At 34.2% G+C, this 16,094-nt stretch overlaps 1 long non-coding RNA gene across 2 annotated transcripts in view; it reads left to right on the top strand.

Moving 5' to 3' along the window:
• The window catches only part of LOC102154002, a 261,351-nt gene that overhangs the window by 146,366 nt on the left and 98,891 nt on the right, over positions 1-16,094 (top strand). Inside the window, exon 6 of one of the 2 annotated variants that reach the window (XR_005362822.1) lies at positions 10,546-11,680. The exons of the other annotated variant lie outside the window; for it this stretch is intronic. This is a non-coding gene — a long non-coding RNA (uncharacterized LOC102154002). Of the gene's footprint in view, positions 1-10,545; positions 11,681-16,094 lie in introns of those variants that run through there. 2 annotated transcript variants of the gene reach the window in all.

The following is a 16,094-nucleotide window of genomic DNA, read 5'->3' as shown; positions in this document are numbered from 1 at the left end:
TCCCGGTGCATGGAGCCTGCTTCTCCCTCTGCCTGTGTCTCTGCCTCTCTCTCTCTCTGTGACTATCATAAGTAAATAAATAAAAATTAAAAAAAAAAAAAAAAAAAAAAAAAAAAAAAAGAAAAGGTTTTAAAAAAAAAAAAAAAAAAGAAAATAGCTTCTAGTATTAGATACAGAAATATGTAAATCAACTAAACTCAACTGTATGCTAATTGGCCAACACACCTCTCATTTAACCAACAGTGAGCTATTCCACAAGTATCTGGGAATCAACTGGTGACTGTGTAGGTGTAAATGCATTTCTAAATTAATTTTCCAATAATAGACAATCTCTAACAAACAGAAACTTGGAAAATAAACAAGCATAAGGGCAGGAAGGATATTTTGTTTGTGATTTTATTAAATACGATGCTTTTTGTGTTTAGATGCTGTGGAATTTCATCAACCACACAAAGCATAACAAAAGTAAACTTTGACTCAGTTTTCCTACACACACTGAGCTTTTTGTGTCACTATGAAGAAATTGTTCTAAGGGCAAAAATCTACTATGTCTGTTTTATTAAAAAGCAATTCTGTTTTTTCCCCACAGTAACTGCATTATCAATTCAGAGTATGTCACATCTTTATTCGTATGTTTTCCCTACTTTATTATAGGAAATACACTTTATATAATACACACACACATATATATTTATTTTTTCTAAAGTTTTATAATAACAAAATTTCCATCAAGAGTGTGAAGAATTTATTGGGATACATTAAAAAAAATAACGGTAAGTGAATTCATGATTTTTCCATGTAAACATTTACACCAATTTCATATATCATAGAGCTAAAATGATTCTTAGAGACATTTTAATAAAATCCCTGTAATTCATAAAAATCTGCAAATAAGCAACTTGTGTACTATCACACAATTGTTTATATTTACATCCAAAAATTTTATATAGTGTTTTTTAACTTTATATGGCATGTAAAGCACTCAAATGGAATAAGAAACAAATTTCTGATGCTAAATTCAAATGTTGTTTCCAAAGTGAGATATTACTTAAATATTGGACGACTAAATGACAAAACTATAGACTTCCAATTTTCTTTTAATTCGTTTGTCTCTAAGTTTTATCCTCAAGAGTATTATAGATTTATAGGAACCCATAAATGTATAAACTATATGTCCACATGGCCACTTTGTTACATTAAAAAATGAAATTGTACTTTAAAATAAATGAAGTATACAGATATAAAGAAAATAGCAGCCTATCACAGATCATAGATGTGAAAATAGAGATTTCTTTTTGTTCTGAATTCTTCATGTAAAACCCTTCCACTTTTCATGTTTTAATTCACAGAGCAGAATCAAAAGAAAGCATCAAAATAGCATTGTCAGTGTGAATTATTGAAGAGTAGGTAGCAAAAAAATGAAAATCATTTTTACTAGGGCTAGAATTACTTAAGAATTTCATCTCTCTTGTCCCTTATTCATAATTTTGACCTCTTCTTTATGACAAGGTTTTGTGATGAATTTAGTAATTCTAACTTCCTACACAGACTGTCTTTTAGAAATTATAACAGTGCTGTTGCAGACATTAAGGTTACTGATACTCATTTCATTCCTATATATGAGGGTCACATAAAAGCTCACTGAGGTAACTACATTATGAATAAGCATGGTAAGAAATGTGGGCTTTGGTTAAAAATCATGGTAGAATTCTCTTCTTGTAGATCCATTATAGATGTATACCTGGCGCATTACAGACATTTGTAGCAAAACAAAAACAAACAAAAAACATTTGTAGCAATAGGTAACAACTCTTAATGCTTATATCATACAGAAATTTGAAGATATCAAGTGGCTTTTAAATGGCACTTCTATGGTTTGCAAGAGATTGAAAAATGTATTTACTCTCAAATTGCTTAAATATCAAGGGCAAACCGGTTGGCAGATGACATAACAAATGTTAATTCCAGTCCTCTCTTCTCCCTTCCAACACAGAATTTTCAGTGATTGGAGGTCTACTGATGATGGTGTAGTTCAAGCAATAGTTATACTCTATCTCCAGCAGTTAGACACAAATTATTTCTTATAATAGAAATAACTCTTTTGACAAGAATTGTAAGAAAATGGACATTCATTCAAATACATAATGGAAATAATTTTTGGTTTGTTTCTGAGGATCCCATAGATTTTGACACTTCATAATATGTTGGCTTACATATAAAATATTGGCACTTAAATGGTATTCTCATGTTAAGTCTGAAAACACAGTCTCTTTGCTTACACAAATACCTTTAAAAGAGGGTAATTAGTGGCCAGTGGCTAAGAAGACCTCTGTGTTGAGAGGTTATGCTAAGCCTCTTGAAGATTCTCCATGTAAACAAGTCAGACCACATCACTCATTATCCCTCCTTTGTTTACTTAGAAAAAGGTTCAAACTATTTAATGAGAGGATTACCCATACTTCAACTCTATTGAAAAAGATTAATTGATATTTTCCTGTTGGAGGTTTCACCACTTGCATTTGGCTTCCACTCTCCTATTGTTATTGATGCTGTGATCAACAGAGCAAAGTTGCTTAAAGGTTATCCAAATTTCACAGCTTAACATTACTCAAACTAATTATATTTTTTCCTTGTCTCTTAGACCTTGAGTTTCAAGGACTGCTAATTTATCAAAAAGGACTGTATTTTAAACTTTACTTGTCTGAATTGAAAATTTTATGACTAAAATCTGGATACTTTGGACAATTTTGCTGTTTTTTAGACAAACTAGAGCACCTACCCAAGTGGAATATTAAAACAGAGCCAGATTTCCATGTAAACCGAAAAATAATGAATTTTTCACTATCGTGTGTATAGGAGATTTTGAAAGATAATTTCAATATCTTACCATCATCTGGAGAACACTATATATATATTTTTAAAAACTCTCCATTTTGAGATACAATGCTGTGATAGAAATCTTTACAAATTTTTCCCCCAAAAATGTGTGTATTATGGACATATGGTTGCATATTTGGATAACACCATTTGCATTTTTCAAACTTGCATTTTTTTAAAGCACTAGCTTGGCTTTTGCTGTCAGAATGGCAAACTGCTAGTGTATTCATCTAAAATTCTTAGTTTAACTCTTTGTCACTTTAGCATTTTATGTAATGCTAATACGTTCGTTCACCTTTTCTTTAAAAAGTAACCTAATATGTTGGAGGCTGTAAAATAAGGAAGACTTTTCAAACCATAAAGTTTAATAATAGGAGGAGTCACATCATAGTGTGAAAAAAAAAAGGATAGTGTCAAAATTTGATCTTAGAAAAAATGCTTCTGAAAATTACTGGGGGAAAAGAAAGCATGTTAAAACTATTTTACTTCAGATTAATTCCCTGGAAGGATTTGCAATTTTTATGGTTTTCTAGGGTTATTTTGCAAAAGCAGTTTTAGTGCCTGAACATTTAAACATAACACACTAGAATATAGAACCCTAAAAAAATGATGATGAGAAAATAAAGATGAAAGGAACCCTAGCACTAGTAATTTATGGAGATTACACTCTCAAGTCTTTATTTGCTGTATGCTTTCTAACAGAACATCCTTAAATTACTTTATCCCATCTGTAAATTTCTTTGTGATACAATGTTAAAAGTGAGGCATATTGCAAACATAACCTGCTACAGCATTTTAAGACAAATACTTCACTGGCCCCCGACCCCAAGGAGCAGTTTTATTCAAGGGAATAAGGTGCCCACTTATGGTTGAATGATTTACCTGTCTTACATGATTTATACATATCAAGAATTAGGTTATCTAAAGAACATGTTTTGACTTACAGATTAAATTTTATATAAATTGTACTTTCAAATCAACATTACCAATAATCTTTTATTTTCAGATAACCACCCTAAAGGTCTATGTTACATTTTCTATATATGTTAAAATATGCACTATTTTAAATTTTGCAATATTGTGCATATATTTGGACATATTGCAGACATATTTGGACATATTGTGGACATATTTGGAATATTTCAGTTTTTCTCTTAATTGACATACTATATGGCTACTTATATTCCCTAGCCACTTCAATCTGCTTCTTTCGAATTATGTTTTTGCAATGTGTTTATCTAATTATTACTTATTTATTAGTTTCAGCAGAAGTATTTAATTAATTAGCATCTGATGCAAAGATAAAAGTAAATACCAGCACGTAAATGATACTATTGAAAAGGTACAAATTTTATTGATTCTAATACTGGCATATGCAGTTAACCTTATTGATTTAGTTGAGTACGTTAAAATAACATAATAAAAACTATTTTACCACAAGACACTATAATCTGACCACTGTGTCTGCTTTTTTGCCTTCAAAACTTAACGCATAGCCTAACATCGAACATATTGATTCTTTTAAATAGTCATCCTCTAATAAATATGACATTATCACTCTAAGTTCAGGCAGTTGTGTTAGGTGATTAGAGAGTAGGCATGTAATCAGAGGAAGTGCTTTGAAAGATCATCTTTCTTTATTCTCTTCCTTTGAAACACACAGAGAGGGGAACTGTGAAATAGCAGTAACTGCTGAACTGGCTGTTACATAATCTGTGCTAACTGATGAAGTACTGATACTTCAAAAGTGATCATCTATCCCTTTAAAGATTGAAGATGTCAGTACACATATACATTCAATTGCTATAGCTGAGGTAGTTCTTGGAGATCACTTTTAAGGAAATTTTAAAAGTATATAAGAAAATATCTTCAAGCATTCCCTAGTAAATCCTTGAACACATATTTTCATTATTCAATATGTGGCAGACAAAATATTAGGAACTAGGTAAACAAAGATAAATTAGAGGTGATTCCAGCTCATAGTCTAAAGCTAAAAATTACTGGTATGAATTGTTATTTACTCACATAGAATTCAGAGAAAAAAAAAATTAAGGTCAAAGACTGGTAGATCTAATGTAAGTTTCCAGTAGTCTCCACCCATGAGGTGGAGGCCTTGACCTGAGTTTCAACATTGCTGCAAAGGAATACAAAACCACACACCACTATTGGAAGATGATAAAATATGATCATATTCTAACAATATATTTTAAAACAAAATGTACTTAATCCAGCTATTAAAAGGCATAACTTAAACAGAAGGAACACAAGACTTAAACAAAGCAGAAGACAGCTGTCCAGAAATTATCAATTGCTAAAGCACACAGATTGTGATTAAATTTTAATGCAGCTTTTAAGCAAAGATTTTGCTTATCAGAGAGAAAGAATCCCACAGAAAATATTGTTATTGATTTCATCATTTTAGATGTAACTGATCCTTTAAGTAATTTTTCTTGCTTTCAGTACTAGTTCTTAAAGTGACTGCTTATACTGGGCAAATCATTAGATGGTATGTTCATTTAAAATTCTAAGCCAAATGCATAAATTGTTCTCCAGTGCACTCAAAGTCACATCTGTTGAAAACAAAACACAGCATTCAACCCATTGAATAAAAACAAAACATAACTGTAGAATAGCTGGATAGTCAAATCATGTAAATTAAATGGCATTGAAAATGATATTTTTTATTGATTTTTTTCAGGGAACCCAGTCTTTGGAATTAAAATATATTGATTACCTCTTATGTAACCCAAATTAACAGTAAGGCAATTCAATCTGCCAGAGCATCAGACTAGTTTTAGAGTCAGGGAATAGGGAATAAGAACACGTTTTCCAATTTTTTTATTAACAAATAAAATGCCATGTTGGTTCTCTGTATGAAGTACATATAATATTTTATCAATAAAATTAATTATTAAAAATGAGAAATCATTATAGTTATACTTTATATTCTAATGGTCCATAATAATTCAACCATGTGTGAGATGGTTAAAGTCAAAAAAGCAACTTTAGTTAAAAATTAGTTATACAAAAAAAAATGTGTTATATAAATAAAGACTTCCTCAGGTTAAAAAAATTGCTTATACATTTCAGAAATAAGGACACATTTAGTTATAACTACATGCCTTCATTTATTAATTCACACAGTATACATTGAATGCCAATCAAGTGCCAGACCCTAAGCTAGGCACCAGTGTGTATGTGTGCCTATGTATATGTTCTCATAATAAATGAGTGTGTAGGACTTGAGTATAAGGAATAAATATTGGCTCAATATTTATTTCTAATGCATATTGTCAAGCAGTTTATTAATTAGTCAATCTGAAGTCAACCAAATGATGTATATAATGAAGTTATCTCCTTAAAATACTGTAGGTTTTCCTATTAGAAATATGGGACATACCTTTTAAAGCAAATAAGCTTAATATGGCAAAACATATGGTCTAAATTTTAATAACTATCTTGCTTTGATATTTTTCTGAAGTCACATTTTATTACCCTTATAGCTCTTAAGTACTGTTGAATGATTAGATTAATATTGGTCTGATCAGTTATTGGCAACAAAGAAGAGCGAAGCAACTAGAACTATTTCTAGATGTCTCAAACATCTGAAGATACAGATAGATATAGAAATTTAGATACTGATACAACTATAAATATGAGATAATTGGCTGAATTTTTTACTTTTTAGCTGTGTGATGACTAGTCTGTTAGTAAATCAAATAACATTGTTTGCATATGCTTATTTGTGTCCTCATTTAACAAAGTTCTAAGAAATTATGCCATCTCACATGGGCTAACACAGAGCTAAATAATTCATCTTCTAAACAAACAGTATCTATATTATTTACGCCTATAGTTAGTATTTTTTGAGTATTTTAAGGTCAGTAAGGTGTTTTAGTGTATTGATGATTAACTAAATTCTCACTTCCCCAAAAATCATTTTGCTTACTGATTAATCTACATTGATCAAATCACATAAAATGCTTAGACTGTCCAACACAGGTCACAATCAAAAAAGCATCTCTTGGGTTATATTGTTTGTTTGGGATGGAAAGGGAACTGGAGAAAAAAATTCATAGTCTCTGCAACTGTGAAAAAAAAATCTAGTTTAAAGGTTATTAAAAAACTGGGCCACCTGGGTGGCTCAGCAGTCAAATATCAGCTTTTGGCTCAGGGCGTGATCCTGGGGTCCCAGGATCGAGTCCCACATCGGGCTCCCTGCATGGAGCCTGCTTCTCCCACCTATGTCTCTGCCTTTCTTTGTGTATCTCTTATGAATGGATAAATAAAATCTTTTAAAAAAAGGTTATTAAAAAGCTAAGTTCTCAGTATCACTTGTCACTGACAGATAACTATTACCAGGTATTTGGGATTTTCTAATAATTATAGTGATACAGCATAGGCCATCACTTAGTCTTTTACAGGAAGAAATGAACCTTATTTGAACCTTGGAAATTCCAAAGTCAAACTCTTCAAGTCATAAATATATACTCAGTTCAATTAGGAACAACATTTATCCCTTAGACTAACATTCTTCTGAACATCTGAAACTTCAAAAATATCGTTATATTCATTCAAAAAATCTGAATTCTGTTTGCCAAAATCCTTTTGTCAGTTGAATAGTATTGAAAATACCTGTTTATCTAAATTATAGAAAGCTCTATAAGTGTCTAGTTCAATGCCTCTGTACTCTCCTATGACTGAGTAAAGTATGCATAATCCCAGAGGCAAAAACAACAACATGGCAGGGGCACAACCAGTTTAATCTCCATGGCCTGGAAACATTCCATCACTTAGAATTCATGTTTTCACAACAACTTGCCAGTTGCAACATTTCTCTAATTAGAAGATATTTAGAGCCCTTATTTCTCCAAAACGAACAGAATCTAGGTTTCAGGGTTTTATTTTTTATTTTTTTCTTAGGTTTCAGGTTTTTAGACCAAGTGTTGAATGTTAAGGAGACAAATGAGTGTTCAAAACAGATCAGCAAGTTTAAACGTTTAAGTTATTTGAAACTATCAGTCATCTCATCTCTTCCTTGCCTTACCAGATGTCTTTCAGTATCATTTATTATAAAATCGAGTGTTTCTTTATTATTTGTTAAACCTGGGATCCTAATTCCCTTTTTACCCAAATTAAAAAAACAAACAAACAAACAAAAAAAAAACCTTATTCACTTCTACTTTACCTGAGTGAGACAGTCATTTTCATGATTATTTTAATTAAACTTAAGTCATTTTTTTTGCCATAGATTTAATTTAAAACAAATACATATGCCCATTCTGGATGGTAGTGATGAGACACAAACTGGGGGAAGTAGAGTTAGACAATTTCATGATTGCTAGTGAAGGCACCCAAACAGAGACCAACTATTCTCCACTTAAAGAAAAAAGAAAAGCAACCTCAGCAGATCACAAATCCTTCTTGTCTGTCGTTCTTGAATTTAATGCTTTATTGAAAAGATTGTGCTTCAAGTTCTCTGTGAGTGTGATATTGGTTGAAGTAAAATGAGGTATTGTTTTCTGTCTTCCAACACAATCAACCAATCCAGGATGAATCACATCACATGATGACATGGTCCTCTTGAGCTCAAGGATGAAAGTGTGGGAGATAAAATGAGGGGACTTGGGGGTAGCATCTTTCAGCACTTTTCCCCTTCCTGGTCGTTGTATCTTTCTCTTGAACTGATTTTCATTACATGAACTCTATAAATTGAAGCCCGTATCATTTGACAAGGCTTTGCCAGCAATAATAATATCTAACACTTTGGAATAGCATTTATGTGTTATATACTATACTGGTACTAGTTCATTTTATTCTCAAAACTTTTACAAATGGTCCTATTGTGACTTCATTCCCATTTCTGGGAAGCAAACCATGTGCCTGCATTTAGCATGTGATGTTTCCAATTTCAAAATTATATGGTTAATTCTTAATGGGTAAAATTTATAAGAAGCAACAGAGTAGATTTTTGAGCATGAACTTGGATATTAGAGATATTTGTCTAATAGATTTGGCTGAGATTGTACCATTCTGTGATACTATCACAATTACCTTTTTTCTCACTTGAATTATACATTAGAGATAAGGATCTCTATGCCATTACTCCTTCCCTGACCTGCAGCAACTCATTTATCCTTCCTATGTCTTACCACTTCATACGAGAAATGGGCAGAAAAATACCTCCCAAGAATAATGAGAGAATTTAATGAGATAGGATACTGAAAGTGCTTAGCCTGGTGTTTACTATGGGGTTAAGTAGTGATTATTATTAATAAACAGAATGGCATGAAATGGCAAGACTACCTGACAGTCTATGTTTTCTCCTAACCTTTTTCACATTTCCAAATTTTTTCATTCATGGGGGATTACCTGACAGGAGAAATGAAACTGATAGCTTGAAAGGAAGTCACACCCTTTTGAGTGGCCCAGAACAAAACTTGAATACCATCAGATCTTAAGAAATTAACATATAGACATGTTGCAGTTTTCAAGCTGTCACTTTGGAGTTTAACATTTCCCCAGTGACATTAGTGCAATTGTTCAGCCAAGAGTTTTAATACATTTTCTCTTGTTTTTCTTCTATTTTTTTCTCTTCCCTTTTCTTTACTTTTTCTTTCTTTCTCTCTTTTTTCTTTTGTTGTTGTGGTTGCTGTTGGTATGTGGCATTATCTTTCCTCTCACTGTGAAGACCTCCATTTGGAAAGCAAGTAGAGATCTTATTCAGCAATTCTATTATGCCTTTTAAATTTAGGGAAGTTTTCTCTTTTTCCTCTCCCTAAGATCCATCAGTTTGCAGATTTTCAACAAACTATTTTTAGAGTTACTAATATCATTTTTGCAGGTCTTTCAGGAAGGATTTGAGTAGGCATAATTGTGGGGTGTTTATGGTTTTTGTTTTTGTTACTAGGACCTTAATCTTTGTCTCTTTCCCTTGTTACAAATATTATTGAAAAACAGCAGGTCTGAACTTTTAAATAGGATTGAATGCATCTTTGAAAGCTAATACTTTATATTGTGCTAAATGATAGTGCTGTTTAAAAATTGGATGTGTTATGTTGTAAATAAGGTTAAATACAAAGAATCGAGGTTTTAGGAATCCCAGGGTCTTGCTACATTAATCTCAAGTCAGATACTGTTTTATGAGAGGGCACAGTAGTTTAATGGGCATTTATTGATTTAAATTAAATTATAACTTTGGAGACAGTAACTTGCAAACTTAAAACAGTCATATGATATTATGAATTACATCTTATGCACATTAAGAGATCTTAAAGCAAGGAAACCAAAGATAGAAAATATTGGCTCACATTTCAAGCCACAATAAGTGTGAATATAGCCTCAATTTAATAAAAATGTATAATGCAACTTTCCTTGGGTTAAATGTCTGACAATTGCTCTTGGAATGGGTACTTGTTTTCCCATTATTGGTCACTTTAATTGACTTACACTCTAGTTTTCTCATTTAAAGATCACTTTATAGTATTGGGTGTTCTTCATCTGAGAGATATGTTCTAGTCCTGCCTGGTCCAACAACACAACAGTTTACATATTTCTGAACTTGATCCGAAAACTGATTTAAAAATCCATATGGACAATCCAATTTATCTGAAAATATACACACAAGTCTGCTCAGAGGTGGCTAAAATAAAATAAATTTCATTTTAGGAGACAGGAAGGAAGCCAAGACAAGAGAGTGAAGATTCTGAAGTAAATGGGTACTTGCTTTGACCAAGATCGAAAGCCACCTCTCCCCAGAGAATATTAGAAGAGGGCATGGAAGACAAGCATTGGAAAAGTAGAATGTTTGTGCTTTTCTTTCTGGTGAACTGCATTAAAAATTCAGCAAAAGGGGGGATCAGTTTACATTACTCTTCTTGTTTCGCATGTATCAACTGACAGGTGCTGTAAACATACATAGACAAACATGGTCCTATGCTTGCAGTGCTCCAGTGACTGCGGAAGGCAGTATGTAATCTCCCAAGGTGATCACACAGAGGAATGTGCAGACACACTATGCTGAGATTGAAGAAGAGGCCATAAATATTCTCTTTCCCATAAAACTACAGGAGCTCGCCTTTGAACTTTGATTCTCCAGAAAATCCAGTCAGAGAGACGGTTTTGTTCTGACAATAAGTTACTGAGGTCCAGAAGTCTTCTTTTGATTCTGAAGACTTGACTGAAACCTTACTAGTACTTCTGAAATAACAGCAGAAGGAGCCCAGGAGGCCCCTCGGTCTTCTGTATGTCTTGCTTTGCTGGAGGTAAACCGCTGATCCACACGCCTTTGATTTCACTAAGGGTAGAACCTCAGCCATCAGGTAGAGAGAACTGACCTTGGCTTTGACATCAGACTCAGTATTTAAGACATTTACTCATTTGTGTTGTAGAGATGTCACGGTAAATACATTATATCCGTTTATACTGAACACTAAGAGGCTCCTTTTTCTACACCATAGACAGCGATTTGGCTGAGACTGTATCATTCTGTGATACTATCCCAACTACCTTTTTTCTCACTTGAATTGTACTTTTGGCTGTCATTTGCGCTTTTGAATAAAGGTTTACATTAGTAGAAGATATCATAATAGCCTATCTCCTTTTCATGAGTTGATATACAAATCAAAAAGAAAGGATAAGGCCAAGACTCCCTTTGTCCTTGGAAAAGTATGCCATCTGCATTTAGCTTATGATATTCAGCTGGGAACAAAATTCTAGCATAAGGAAGTCGTTAATACAACCCTCAAGTTACACTGTAAATTCAAAGTACTTTAAATGCCTTATAATAGTCAAAGCCAGTAAAATCGACCCTGTATATTTTTATTTCATCTCTGTTGGATCATATGATATTTAATAATTGGTTCTGGCACCTCGTTGCAAATTATTATAACTTTGAGATTCAACAGTCCTATTGAACATATGGGCAGCACAGCCTCAGAACATATATATGATACAGCCTCATGAGAGGACCTTCTGTCTTGTTTTCCTTAGCTTGGAAGGGTCAGGTAAATTTTGTTGTGTCGTCATGTGCTAAGATTCCACAATCTCTGTTTTGCAGGGTAAATGCTTAATGGAACTGATCCCCCCTCCCCGCCCCTTAGCTGTGAACACTTCCTTTGCAAAGCCAAAAGAAAAATTCATGCATCTGGGATGCAGTTTACTGGGCTCTTACTAAAGCAGTTATAAAGCTATTCCAGTATCAGTGCACAAGTATTCATCAACCCAGAATAGGTTCTATTACTTAGTGCCATATTGTATCCTGGCTGAGCTGCAAACTATGAGAGTTTCTGGAGTCAGGAGACCTTCCCGTGTGGTATTGAAAGCATATGATGATCCTTCATTAATCCCGAAGGAAATGGAAAGTTGGCGATAAAATGCAGTTGACCCCAAGAAACCTTTTGTAGAGTTCGACATTCTCCCTTTAGCATTTCTTTTTTTCCAGCTCTGCTCACAGTAACACCCTGAGACAATATTGGGAAAGGTATTTCCACATCGACAGCCCATTAAGGTTATTTTCAATGTTCCTGCTGCTTTGCCTCTATATCTAGCCCTTGTGCCTTGATTTGCTCTTGTATTATTTCACATTAATTGCCATATTGTTTATTGCCATATCCCAACATACCATAACATGGGCACAGTGGCAATAATTACATAGGAAGCTGTACTTAAAAAAAAAAAAGATGTCAAGATGGGTAGTGGCGGGTGAGTGGGTAGGGTAGCAGAAAGTTATGATTTATACCTTATGTTGACATTGTGGAACAGAGCTGGTTCAATTTCTCTTGATTTCACTGTTAATGCCTAAAATTAATCTCTCTCTCTGTCATATAATTATTCATTACCAAGACTACTAAGCTAAAAAGTTCACAGAGGTGGGGGCAATGATTAAAGGAATTTTCCAAGCATTTATTTTACTCTTGCCACTGCAATGTTACATTTTTTAAATTGACATCCAGGTGGACAAGAAGCAGCCATACGCAATGTTTGTGATCCTGACTCATTTTAAAACTCCCGTTTCCTTTAAGAATTCTTTTTTAAACAAAAAATGCTTTTTGAACCTCTGCTTGTGTGCATGTGCATTCGCTCTAAATAGGCATACAAGGCATTCTGAGGCTCTGGAATATGAGTCCTTCTTTGTCCTATTTACCAAAATCCACCTCTCCTTGAGCCATCCTACCCTCCTACACCACATTGTTACTGAGAATCTTCTTCACAATTAAGTTGTCACTTGGTCTAGACAGTACCAAGAATCGTCCTAACCCTGGTGAGCAGCAAGTCAGAGTCATGCTTGATCCTGGTTGACAGTCTGGAAGTTGAAATCCTTTTCATGTCGGCGGAGTTGAAAATATCTTTCTTTTACTGCCGATTCGCTTCCGATCCCGGGTCTGCTTGCTTGGCACCGTGTCAGCCAGTAGGTGGAGTGCTTGCTAACAGTAATTGAATATACAGAACTTGAATTTAAAGTAAGTGGAAACCACTTTTCTTGTTATAAACTGCTAAAACCATATTTACACTGAACTCTTTCTATGGCTATAATTAGTTAAAAAAAAAGTTTCAAGGGCAGGGTTGAGATGAATGCAGGACGATATAGTTACATGATAGAGCCCGGAGAGGCAAATTGTGCCCAAGAGGATCGACACATCATATGGTGTAAACCGATGTAAAGGGGCACGCTCTCAAACATTCAACTGAATTTAATTTGGAAAATAGACCTTAGTCCCTCTTTAAAAAATTTAGTATTTCTGCTGTCCAAAGAATAAACTAGCCTTGATTAGTTGTATGCGAAAAAGCTTGAGCAATAGAGGATTAATTACATACACGTGTTAATAATAGTCATAGTAGATTCAGCATCTTTGGAAAGAAAAGTTGCAGGAGATGCCTCCAAAATAAAGTGTAACTTTCCCATAAGAGTGTCTTGTTTTCCTTCAGAAGAAGGTTTTCAAATGTATTTAAAAGCTGCAGCTTGAGACTTGCTAACTACATCACTCTAAATCTATCTATATCACACCTAAAGATGTTAAAGCAACATTTAGAACTCCAAGGAGAAAACAAGCAACAGAATTTAGAAAGCAGGAACCACATGGAAATAAGAAAAATCTTCAGTCGTTTTTTAAGAATGTGAGTTATATGATGTGAAGTAGATGAAAATGCAAGAGTTTAAAAAAGAATCTCTTGTTCCATATCAGGAATACTTACAGATCTGATTTCATGGCACGCAAGTACTGAAGATCTCTATGGCTTGCAAATACCATTTCATCTAAAAGGACTTCAGAGCGAATAATTGCACAGTATGCAACGACAAACACTGCTAAAATAGTGATCACTTCCCCTTTATTTAACTTTTTTTTATTATAAAAATGGTAAACTCTCTTAAATATAACTTCGTGAGGACATTGTTGATTTTTTTTAATTATGTCATCGTGTTCTCAGCTCATATTAAATTTTGGACAGATTTGTGTTTCAAATATATGACTTTTTTTTCACTTGGGGTTGGAATTGAGGAATGGAGGAGAAGAGTGAGCACTGCTAACTGAATTAGTCAGCTAAAGCTTTATGTGGTAAATAACTCTTTGAAGCATGCAATAAATAGGTTTACTAAACCCAAGCAACTGCTTGCCGCTCACTGCCTCTTGAAGCAATATCGATGGCAAGATTGAACTCCCTCAGGCCAGAGAAAAGGGAGGGAGGGGAAAGAAAAGTTACTGTTAATTTAAAATAATAAAATGCTATATTTTCTATTTCTCATCCGAAAGGAAAAAAGTATGCTCCTTTCCATCAAACCATGGAGTCTGGCTATTCAAGTGGCAAACTATGACCAGAACACAATCTATAATCCCTAGCCAAGAAAGAGAGCTTTGGGGAATGTATTTGTTATCTGATTTTGATCAGAGAAGCAGGATGAATATTGGCATATTCTAGTACCAAGGCAAACTGTGTGGTTGTGGACTAGCCTACGAAAGAACTGTAGAGGAGTTCTGTGAAGAAATGGATACCTTTGTCTATGTCTTTCTCCATGTTCATTTATTTCTTCAGGTTCTACAAGCATCACTGCATACTTAGCATATTTTTATTCCTCTCATTTGGAAAAAGAATTTGAGTTCTGTCGCTTTCTTTTTATTCGTTATTCATTTTACCTTGTTTTGTTTGCTTCACTCTGTTGCTTTCCCTTAGATGTTGAGCCACATCATCAGCCAGTGTTCATCCCTCGATAGTGAGTAGGCAATAGACTTTACTGAGAAATAGAAAACGTTAGCCTCTGATCTCACCAGGATTATATTCTCTCTTAATAGAAGCTGTTGATAGATCCTGAACAGCTCCACACTTGGGGTGTTGACTTGTAGAATGAAATCCTCTGCACACAAGCACAGCAAAATATTTTGGTGAAAAGTAATTATCAGAAATAGTGACACTAGGAAATTAGTTAACTACATTTCAGCATGAAGCTTGAGTTACCCCTGCCCATTCTTGTTCCAGACCCATCTGAAATCAGCAATTCAGCTTAATGATGTCACAACATTTGCCAGGCTGTGGGCACTGAATAGAAGACACGGGACTGCCCCCATCGTATGAGGTTCCCCTCCTTTCCCTCTACGCAAACAGCCCATCTGTCTCACTCGCCCAGAAACTGTTATCTTTGAAACATCATTCTATTATTACCATGGTTGTTCTTTAAAACTGGTCCTTAACTTTGGATTTTGTTTTGGAAATCAGATTTGCAAATTCTCTCACATCTCATTGGCCCATTTAAAATGTGGATAGTAATATGCCCTGGAAGCAGCTCATCTCACTAAAGAGCTCAAATACTATATATTTCCATTCACTTACTAGAGGATAACCTTTTGTGAAATACAGATAGCCTACTTTTTTTTTTTAATCACAACAAAGAATCCAACCCCTCCCAACCTCTAATATTTTTCAAAGTGTGAATTGAAGAGGACTTAGAGACAGATGGGTCTGGATGATCAAGTTACCTGTTATAGCAGCACATCTGCCGGGGCAGTCAATCACTGTGATGGCTCTGACAGGTCGATGGAGCCTGAGCAAGAACGGCTAATGCAGACAGAAGAACGGCTGGGGAAGGGCAGACCTCCTGCCTGTCTCCTGGGTTTGGCTGGTCTGAAAGCTGTACTTGAATTTGCTCTAGTTAAAATTCTGTCTGTCTATTGAGCGATGATATTAGATGAAAGATTTGGGCTCCTAATTTTTTTTTAAAGCCAACA

This window comes from Canis lupus, chromosome 8 (genome assembly GCF_011100685.1).
Source record: "Canis lupus familiaris isolate Mischka breed German Shepherd chromosome 8, alternate assembly UU_Cfam_GSD_1.0, whole genome shotgun sequence".
Lineage (NCBI taxonomy): Eukaryota > Metazoa > Chordata > Mammalia > Carnivora > Canidae > Canis > Canis lupus.
Note: the sequence above shows the minus strand (reverse complement) of the source record. Positions and strands in the feature narration are given on the sequence as shown.